Below are 9,881 nucleotides of genomic sequence, written 5' to 3'. Positions count from 1 at the left end.
AAAGCAATGCGGGCTGGGGAGAGAGCTCAGCTTGTTTGCCTGTCGTGCACTAAGGTCTGCATTCAGTCTCCAGCATCCGCTTGAAGGGGCTGGAGCTAGGGAGATGGCACAGTGGGTAAAAGCAATGCGGGCTGGGGAGAGAGCTCAGCTTGTTTGCCTGTCGTGCACTAAGGCCTGCGTTCAGTCTCCAGCATCCGGTTGAAGGGGCTGGAGCTAAGGAGATGGCACAGTGGGTAAAGTGCTTGCCATGCAAGTACGAAGATGTGAACACAAATCTCAAAAACTCACAAAGGCCAGACTTGGTGGCCTAAGTCTGAAAATTAGTGCTTGTATGGTGAGGTGGGAGGCCTGTGAGGGTAGCGCAAAGACAACTGAAGACCCCATCTCAAAATGAGGTAGAAGGTGAAGACCAACACGCAAGGTCATCCTCTGACCTCCACGCACATGCTGACACACCCGTACATAGGAGGGTTGTCGTCTGGCCTCCATCCACATGCTGACACACACACACACATACACAGACACACAGAGGCCAAGTTTTCCTGTCCTGCAGCTGCTCTCAAATAAACAGACTGAGGCTAATATTAATTAGAAATTTTCAGCCAATAGCTCAGGCTTATTACTAACTAGCTCTTACATTTTAAGTTAATCCATATTCCTTACTTACACTCTGCCATGTGATAGTACCTTTATTAGTATGGCACATCTCCTGTTCCTTCTGCATCTGACTGAACCCCAGACTCTGCCCTTATTTTTCCCATTATTCTCAGTTTGGCTCTCACTTAACTTTATCTTGCTCAGCTATTGGCCAGTCAGCTTCTTTATTAACCAGTGAGAGTAGTACATATTCACAGTGTACAGAAGGATTATTTCACATTTCCCCTTTTTGTCTAATTAAAAAGAAAGGTTTTGACCTTAACATAGTAGAACTGTGTATAACAAAACAGTTATTACGTAAGAATTAAAGTTACAATATTCAGTTCATTTGCATTTGGCAAAATTAGAGAAAATATTCTATTATCTATTTTATCTTTTTGTATGACTCTAAAGTTTTATATCTAATTCACCTTTTATGATAACTAAGGAAAACTTTATTACTATCTAGTCTTTGACTGTTGTAGAATATTATTTTAAGATGTGTTAAATTTGTTTATGCTATGGAACATTTGCTTTAATGATGCAAAGGCACATTGTATTCTTTTATGTTGCATTTGTTTAACTCTGTGTTACTTTGCCTGTCTAAAACACTAATGGTCTCATAAAGAGCTGAACAGTCAATAGTGAGGCAGGAGAAAGGATAGGCGGGGCTGGCAGGCAAAGAGAATAAATAAAAGAAGAAATCTGGGAGAAAAAAAGGAGCAAGAGAACAGGAGAGGAGACATCAGGGGCCAGCCACCTGGCTATACAGCAAGCCATGGAGAAAGAAGTAAAGAAAAGAATATAGAAATAGAAGAAGAGAAAAGCCCAGATGTTAAAGGGAGACAGATGGACTAATTTAAGAAAAGCTGGTTAGAAACAAGCCAAGCTAAAGCTGGGCATTCATAAGAAATAATATGCCTCTCCTTGCATGATTTATTTGGGAGCTGGGTGGCAGGCCCACCAAAAGAGCATAAGAGTAAAAGAAAATCCTACAACATTTGGAATACCAACATGGGTCCAAATTTCCAGGTAGGGCCCAAGAAAGCTGGAAGAAGAAAGAAAGAAAGAAAGAAAGAAAGAAAGAAAGAAAGAAAGAAAGAAAGAAAGAAAGGAGGGAGGGAGGGAGGGAGGGAGGGAAAGAGAGAGAGAGGTGACATGGCTCCTTAAAGAGGCTCTACTAAATAGTCAGCAGCACTAAATAGAAACTAGAAATGGCAAGCTAAGTAGCGAACTGCTTGTGGCAGCACAGGCATGGCTTCCACAGCTAGTAAGGTTCAATGTGGTTCTCAGTCACGAACCTCCGACTGGGCTGTGAGCTTTAGGCTTGGCTTTCCCAGCCCAAGAAACTGCCCCAACCAGTCACCAAAGCTGTGCAGAGGATCCAGGTGTAGCTTAGCAGTTAAAAGTTTGCTCGTGTCAAAAAAAGACTAGAGATATAAAGTAAAAGAGATCCAGATGGGAAAAAAACTCTAAACAGGTTTCAGTGTGTTTTACAATATGCGTAGGTTTAAGAAAGAAAGAATATGGGTATAGGCAGTCATAGAAATAGTTTTAAAAATTTAAGTCTTCAGAGGCAGTAAAAGTAATATAAAAGAAAAAGGCCACAAGGGTGAGAAATACACAGGGAGTCTAGATCCTGCAGAGAACTCTGTTGGTTTTGAATTATTTGATTGTTGATGGGCAAGAGACAGCTGCTGGGAGATGTGGGATTGTGAACTGTACTGCAAAATTGAACCAACCCGGATACTTTAGGGCTACCTTAACTTTAAAAAAGAAGTAAAAAAAAAAATGCATTTGTCAAAGGGAAATCAAAATGCTTTGGAGAAGCAGTTTTACTTTTGTTTCTACAGGAAACAAAGGACCGTGGATTTGTTCCAGGTTACTATGGATCAGATTTGATCAAGAGAGACCTCCCAAAACTTGACAGGCGATATCTATCAACAAAGGTTATTTCTGGTCTTCCCAGGACTTGGTCATTATCTCAGATTTTCTCAGGGGCTCCAAAGATGCCTTTTCCCACATTCAACAGGAAGCAGTCTAGAAAATATAATTTCCGCATTCCCAAAATTTAGGTTGTGGAAGATTTTTGGTTATGGATGTTTGCTATAATTTAGGGGAATATAGGATAAAAAGGCAACTATTAATCTCAGATATTGCATTGGCATGGATTTTGATATATTGATACATATTTAAATTTTGTTACAGAATACATATGTTTCCATTCCTGTTTGGGGTATTGTACTTACACAGTTCATTGAAAATAACTTATAATAAATTATTTATTTAAGTTATTCTTATTTATAATAAATTATAAATAAGAAATGAGGTTAGTAGTTAATCTGTAATAATTAAACTTGTAATCACATTAGGTATGTTTTCAAGGGTAAACAGGTATATTTAGATATATGATTTTCAAACACTTCAAAGACCTATAGAATATGGCATTTAAAATATTTTGTTAACTTAGGGCTTTTCATGACAATGAGTCATATCTTCTCCTGGCAGAACCAATTTACTTCAGAGAAAATGATGGACAAATTGAAGAAACGCCAGAGGAGTTTGCTTTCATTGTGACAAATTTAGACATTTGGGCAAGAAACTGCTTTTGCCTTGACTGCTTGACAGTATGCTGTACAAACTGGACATGCAGGACCCACAGGAAATTGGCTGCTGAACTTTGCCAAAACAAGGTGGGACAGTCCTTCAGAGTTCCTGATTCACAGAAGAGTCTGCCCGACATTCTTCAGGACACAGAGAAAAGTAATTTTTTTTTTTTTGGTTTTTCGAGACAGGGTTTCTCTGTGGCTTTGGAGCCTGTCCTGGAACTCGCTCTGTAGACCAGGCTGGTCTCGAACTCACAGAGATCTGCCTGCCTCTGCCTCCCAAGTGCTGGGATGAGAAAAGTAATTGATAAACTTTGTCAATGCAAGGCAGGACAGTTCTTTGTATTTCCTGTTTCACTGAAAAGTCTGTCAGATACTCTAGGCCTGTAGGTTGAAGATGGATGTCCCAATGTTGCAGAGGAACTTTGGGGGACCATCCAGACCATCCAGACAGATGTCTCTGTTGTTAGGGAATATTAATTCCTTCTGGGGTCTGAAATATATCTCTGTTTCACCTTGAAAACATACCTAACATGACTACAAGTTTGATTATTATAGATGACTAACTATTAACTTGTCTTTCTTTATTATCTTAAATAACTTTCAGGGACTAAAACTTTGCATTGCATTTTTAAAGACTTTTATTTCTTTATCTATATTAGTGCTCTATCTGCATGTACTCCTTTATTCCAGAAGAGGGCAGCAGATCCCCTCACATGGCTGTGAGCCACCATGTGGGTGCTGGGAATTGAACTCAGGTCCTCTGGAAGAGCAGTCAGTGTTCTTAACCTCTGAGCCAGCTCTCCAACCCCTACATTACACTTTTAAATGATTCACATAGGTACAATACTTTAAACAAGAGTAGAAACATATATACAGTATAACAAAAATAACATTCAATTCATTTCAATATACAAAAATATATACCAAAGTAAAAAAATTGAGACTAGTAGTTGTTCAAAAACAGACTCAACAATCCACCCTTTTATTTTATCATTTCTATACTATTCCCCCCCCCCTTTTCCCTTCAGAAAGAGATTTCTGAATCTAATCTCCTTTGTTCAACTTTTTTTTTCCTGACCATAATCAACAACTTGCAGCCAACCTCCCTAAATGATGACAAACATCTATAACCCATCAAATGACCAAAATCCATCCACCCCACCTCTTGGGAATGTGGACATCATGTTCTCTAGACTGCTTCCTGTTGTCTGGGGTGATGGCATCTTAGGGGACCCTGGGAAAAACTGGGATAATGGTCAAGTCCTGGGAGAGCTGGCTGTTGTCCAGTGTCAGTGTGATGGGAAAGTGCAGGGCTTATCTGAAATTCTGACTGGATACTCTGTGAGGCTGGACCATCTCAGGTAGCAGCTTTGAAGCTGTTCTGGATGCAGAATTTTGAGGAAACTGTAATAGAGGCATTTTGAGAGACTGAATTACCTGGGTTACTTGTCTTTATTAGTGTCTGTTTCTTTTTTTCTGAAAACATATAAACTTTTAAAGGTTTTATATACATATATATATATATATCTGCAGCAACACAGGTGCTGTGTGACTGTGTGGTGTGCACAAGTCAGCTAAAGATGATTTCTGTGTTCTATGTTTGAGCAGATAAAAGGTGTCTGTTAACCTTAGTCTGTTTGGACTCTATAATCAAACCTCTTCCACGCCATATGAAAGAATGGCATGTAATAAGTCATGAGGACTCTGTAGCCAACAAGAGTCTCAGAGCTGTCCCCATGTAGAGAGATCAGCATGTATGTCACCTGTCCTACCTGCAGTCTTTCATGGTTTCTTCTTCTGTGTTTGTAGTCAAGACTTTCTGGATGTCTCCCACAGTCAAATCTGATCTTCATTAATTTTGAAGAGAACTATAACTTTTTGCTTCCTGTGGAAACAAAGGCATAACCTCTCCCCCAACACAAGATATTTTCTGACTTCTATTTTGAAGTAAAGGCATTATTAAATTATGTAGGTTGGTTTAATTTGGCAGTTTCTATAATTCAATGTCTCTCAGCAGCTCTTTTTTTGTACATTAGCATTTAAAAATTCAAAGTCAATGAAGCACAGACCCCTGTGTATTTCCCATCTTTGCATGGCTTATTGTTTTATATTATTTACCCTCTCTTTAAAGACTTTAACATTTTTAAACTATTTTTTTCTAGGACCGTCTATACCCATTTTCTTTTTCTTTTCTTTCTTTGGCATCTAAGCACATTTAAATTTTTTTTTTCGAGACAGGGTTTCTCTGTGGCTTTGGAGCCTGTCCTGGATCTAGCTCTGTAGACCAGGCTGGTCTCGAACTCACAGAGATCCGCCTGCCTCTGCCTCCCGAGTGCTGGGATTAAAGGCGTGTGCCACCATTGCCCGGCCAATTTTTTTTTTAAATATAAACTGATTGGTCTAGTAGCTCAGGCTTCTTATTAACTCTTATAACTTATATTAGTCCATAATTCTTGTCTATGTTAGCCACGTGGCTTGATACCTTTTTTGGAGAGGCAGTCACATCTTGCTTCCTCTGCAGCCGGGTCATGACTGCAGACTGAGCTTTCCTCTCCCAGAATTCTCATTGCCCTGCCTCTACTTCCTGCCTGGCTACTGGCCAATCAGCATTTTATTAAAATATGATTGACAGGGTACAAACCATTGTCCCACAGCACTTCCCCCCCTTTTTAGTTAAAATAAGAACTATGAAAGCTAATATTCTTTGTTTAGCTTTTCTCCTGAACATTATCCATAACAACTTATAACCAACATTCTAAACAAAGGAAAATATCCATAGTTCATTTTGGGGGGAATGTGGGCATAGTTTTCCAGGATACTTCCTGCTGATTGGGGGTCACTGATAATCTTATGGGGACCTAAAGAAAAATTAGAATTATGATCAATTCATGATTGGAGTATCCTGTGAGGCTTGATCATCTCAGGCAGCAGTCTTTGAACTGTTCTGGATATAGAACTCAGACATCTGGGCCATCCGCTTCTATCAGAGATTTCTCAGGGGGTCTTCCTTGATCAAACCTGATTTTTCTTAACTCACAATGAATCCACAGCCTTTCATTTCCTGTGGAAACAAAAGCAAAGCCTCTTCTCCAAAGTAACATACCTTTTGACTTCAATTTTGAATCAAGGTATTTTCAAAATACCTATCTTGGATTAATTCAGCAGCATTTATAAACAACAAATATATTTTAGCAGATATTACTCCTTCCTCAGCATTCAAACAATTCAAAGAGAACATAATAACATACAGTATCTAGACTCTCTGTGAATTTTTCATCTTTATGTGTCTTTATTTTAACCTCTATTTCTTTTGTTTCTAAGCACATTCTTTAAGCATACTGCATCTTCGTAGAGGTTTTCTGTGTCTGGACCTACCTCTGCTAAGCACCTGCAGTGTTCTCTGATGACATGAGACAAATCTTAAACTGCCACATCAGCTTAGTGCATGGTGTGGGCACATCGGTTGGCAGCTGGCTCCAGCTCTATACACTGAGCACTGGCCCACCTGAGAGACTGCAGGACAAGCCACATTTGGCTTCCTGTCCTGAACTTTCCTTGGCTTTCTCAGGCCCTGTGTTTGAATATTTGAGGCTCCACATCAGGCCATATGTAATATGCTTTTTCCTCGAGACCACCAGCCCACAAATAAAGACACAAAGACTTTTTATTAGCTAGGAAGGCCTTAGCTTAGGCTTGTCCTACAGTCTCTTATAACTTAAATTAACCAATATTTTTATTAATCTGTGTTCTACCGCGTGACTTTTACTCCTCTCCTATTCTATGTGTCCAACTCATTCTGTGTCTCCATGGCATCTAGATTCTCCTTCTCTTCATTCTTCTCCCCAGAAATCCCACCTATACCTCTTGCCTAGTTATTGGTCATTCAGATTTTTGTCACACCAATCACCACAATCCACCTTCACACAGTGTACAAATATCCCACAACACCTTTGAAGATGTAATCAAGGTTAAATGAGATCACTGGGGTAGATCAGGCCCGAATCCAATACAAATGGTGTCCTTCTTAGAAAGGGGGGCAACTTTGTGAAGATAGGGAGAAGGGGCTTACTAGTCAAGGAGAAGAAACACAGACAGGACCAACTCTGCCACATCTTGACCTTGGACTCCTATCCTCTAGGACTGCAACAGAAGCTGTTTGTATTGTTGAAGCCACAGGGTCTGAGGCATTTATTCTGGCAGCCCGGGACTTTACCCCTCCGGTCTTCCTTTGAATAACCAGTAACTTAGGCCAGCTCAGGATTCTGTTCAGTGGTAGAATGCTTACCTCCCATGCACAAGGCTCTACCTTCCATCCCTATACACAAAAGGTGTGTAGGGGAAGAGAGTGCTGAGGATTAACCTGGACCTGGTGTCCACATCTGCATCCCAGCACTTGGGAGATGGAAGCTTGGAGGTCACACTGACTACCTAACCCATTCCAGGCCACTTAGGGCTGGGATACTGAAGACACTGCCTCAGAATGACACAAAATATCCTTGCTGTCCCCTCTATGATATTTTAAAATCTGCTGGTCTTATTCATTAGCCTCCCTTTCCCCAGTTAGACAGTGAGTCTCCTAGGCAAGGGATCAGGTCCTAGTATTTGTTGGGTTTTCTTATTTCCAGACTGAAACTCAGAAGTTGACAAATAAATGTTACCAGAATAGCTTTTAAATTAAATGGGAAATGAGAAAAAGAAATAATTGGTAACACAGGGAAGATCATTATCATACACCAAACTCCAGTTTCTCGAAAGGAAACTGGAAATCATTCACTCTTCAGCTCTTGAGAGAACATCTTCCTTCAGAGTATGTTTGTCTGGCTTTTTTGGGGGGGGGGATCTGTAGTGATCTGTGATGTATTCTTTGTTTTAAATTTGTAATTTGGGGGGGGGGGTTCGAGACAGGGTTTCTCTGTAGCTTTAGAGCCTGTCCTAGAACTAGCTCTTGTAGACCAGGCTGGCCTCGAACTCCCTGCCTCTGCCTCCCAAGTGCTGGGATTAAAGGCGTGTGCCACCACTGCCCAGCCTTAAATTTGTAATTTTTCAAAAGTCTCTCAGGTTTGTGGAGACGGCTCAAGGGGTAGGTGCTTGCTCAAAAGGAATCAACATTTGTAATTCAGGTCACCCATCCCCATTGGAAGACACAACTTGCCTGTAATTCCAGCACCCAAGAGATGGCAGCGGGAGGGTCCCTGGGGCTTGCTAGCTGGCTGGACTAGCTCCAATGGGCAGCGCTGGTTCAAATGAGAGACCCTGTCTCAAAACATAAGGGGCAGCTCAGAGGAAGGCACCTGACACCAGCCTCCGGTTTCCAATGCATACAGAGTCGTACTTGTACCCCCACATATGTGTGCAAACACGAATACACATGAACACCACGAACACACACACACACCCAGAGAGAGAGAGAGAGAGAGAGAGAGAGAGAGAGAGAGAGAGAGAGAGAGAGATAAAGCACAATAAATGAACACAATTCTCAGCAGAATGTGCTTCTTCTGGATTCCGGATGCTGCCGTATTTCAGGATCCTGGATGTGAGATCTCTCTCCTGTCACACCATCATAGGAAATGCATTCCTTTCGATCTGTTTTGATGGATTTCTTGTATTTAGAAACAATGTGATTTTCTTTTTTTCTTTTCTTTCTTTCGCTTTTGTTTTCCAGAGACAGGATAGCTTTTCAGCAATGTAATTTTCTTGCCAATCAACAGTCCGCTGAAGCACAGCGTGAAGACTCTTCCAGATTGGTTTAACAGCGATTCTCAGCTGGCATGAGAGAAGGGGTCACCTGGAGCAGATGCCTTCAGGTGCCACCTGAAGGGATCCCACCGGTCACTGTGAGAAAGGTGAGACCTGGCCCCACCATCAGAAAGCCGATGCTCGCTCGCACCAGAGCGCACTCTCCCGACCCCAAGCTTCAGGACCCCAGCTCTAGACCCCCTCTCTAATCCACGCCCCTTCTCCGGCACCAACTCCGAGACCCCGACCCCGCGTGCTGTTCTGTTTTCCCCCCAGGATCTCAGCTGGAGACCTCTGCCCCAAGACCCACGCTGGAGGGGACTCGGTGCTCTCGGGCGCCGCCTAGCGCTGGCCATGTCGGCCGCCTGCGCTCTCGGATTCGCTGCCCCTACGCCCAGGAGCTGCGGCCGGAGCCTGCTGTGGCTGGGACAGCTTTGGGACCCGCAGCCAGCGCTGGCAGCTAGAGACTGCTCCTGCCTTGGAATCCAGGGGTCTTTCTTTGGGGTCCCAGAGGCGCGGGGTGTGCAGAGGAGGGCACTGATGGGACAGGGGTATGGCCCAGGTCCCGCTTCAGTCCTTCCGCATCCGCTTGTCCCTGCCATGGGAGGGAGGCGCCCTGATGCCGCGCTGGGCCAGCTTTGAAACCATCCCTGGAAGCTGCCCAGACTCCTGCAGTTTGTTAACCATGGCAGGTCGCTGGAACCTCTGGGAACTTTTAAGAATACAAGTATTTGGACCCCACCCCAGGCCGACTGAGTTGGGGGTAGTAGTGCAGAAACGTGTGTATTTTTCACGCTCACCCAGTGAGTCCTAAGGCCCTCAGTGTTAAGAACACCTACTTAACTATGTGTGAGCTGCGGGTCTCTTTTGCACCAAGCCTTCTTAACTGCTTGTGCACAC

The sequence above is a fragment of the Microtus ochrogaster genome, chromosome 7 (assembly GCF_000317375.1).
Source record: "Microtus ochrogaster isolate Prairie Vole_2 chromosome 7, MicOch1.0, whole genome shotgun sequence".
Classification (NCBI taxonomy): Eukaryota; Metazoa; Chordata; class Mammalia; order Rodentia; family Cricetidae; genus Microtus; species Microtus ochrogaster.
Note: the sequence above shows the minus strand (reverse complement) of the source record.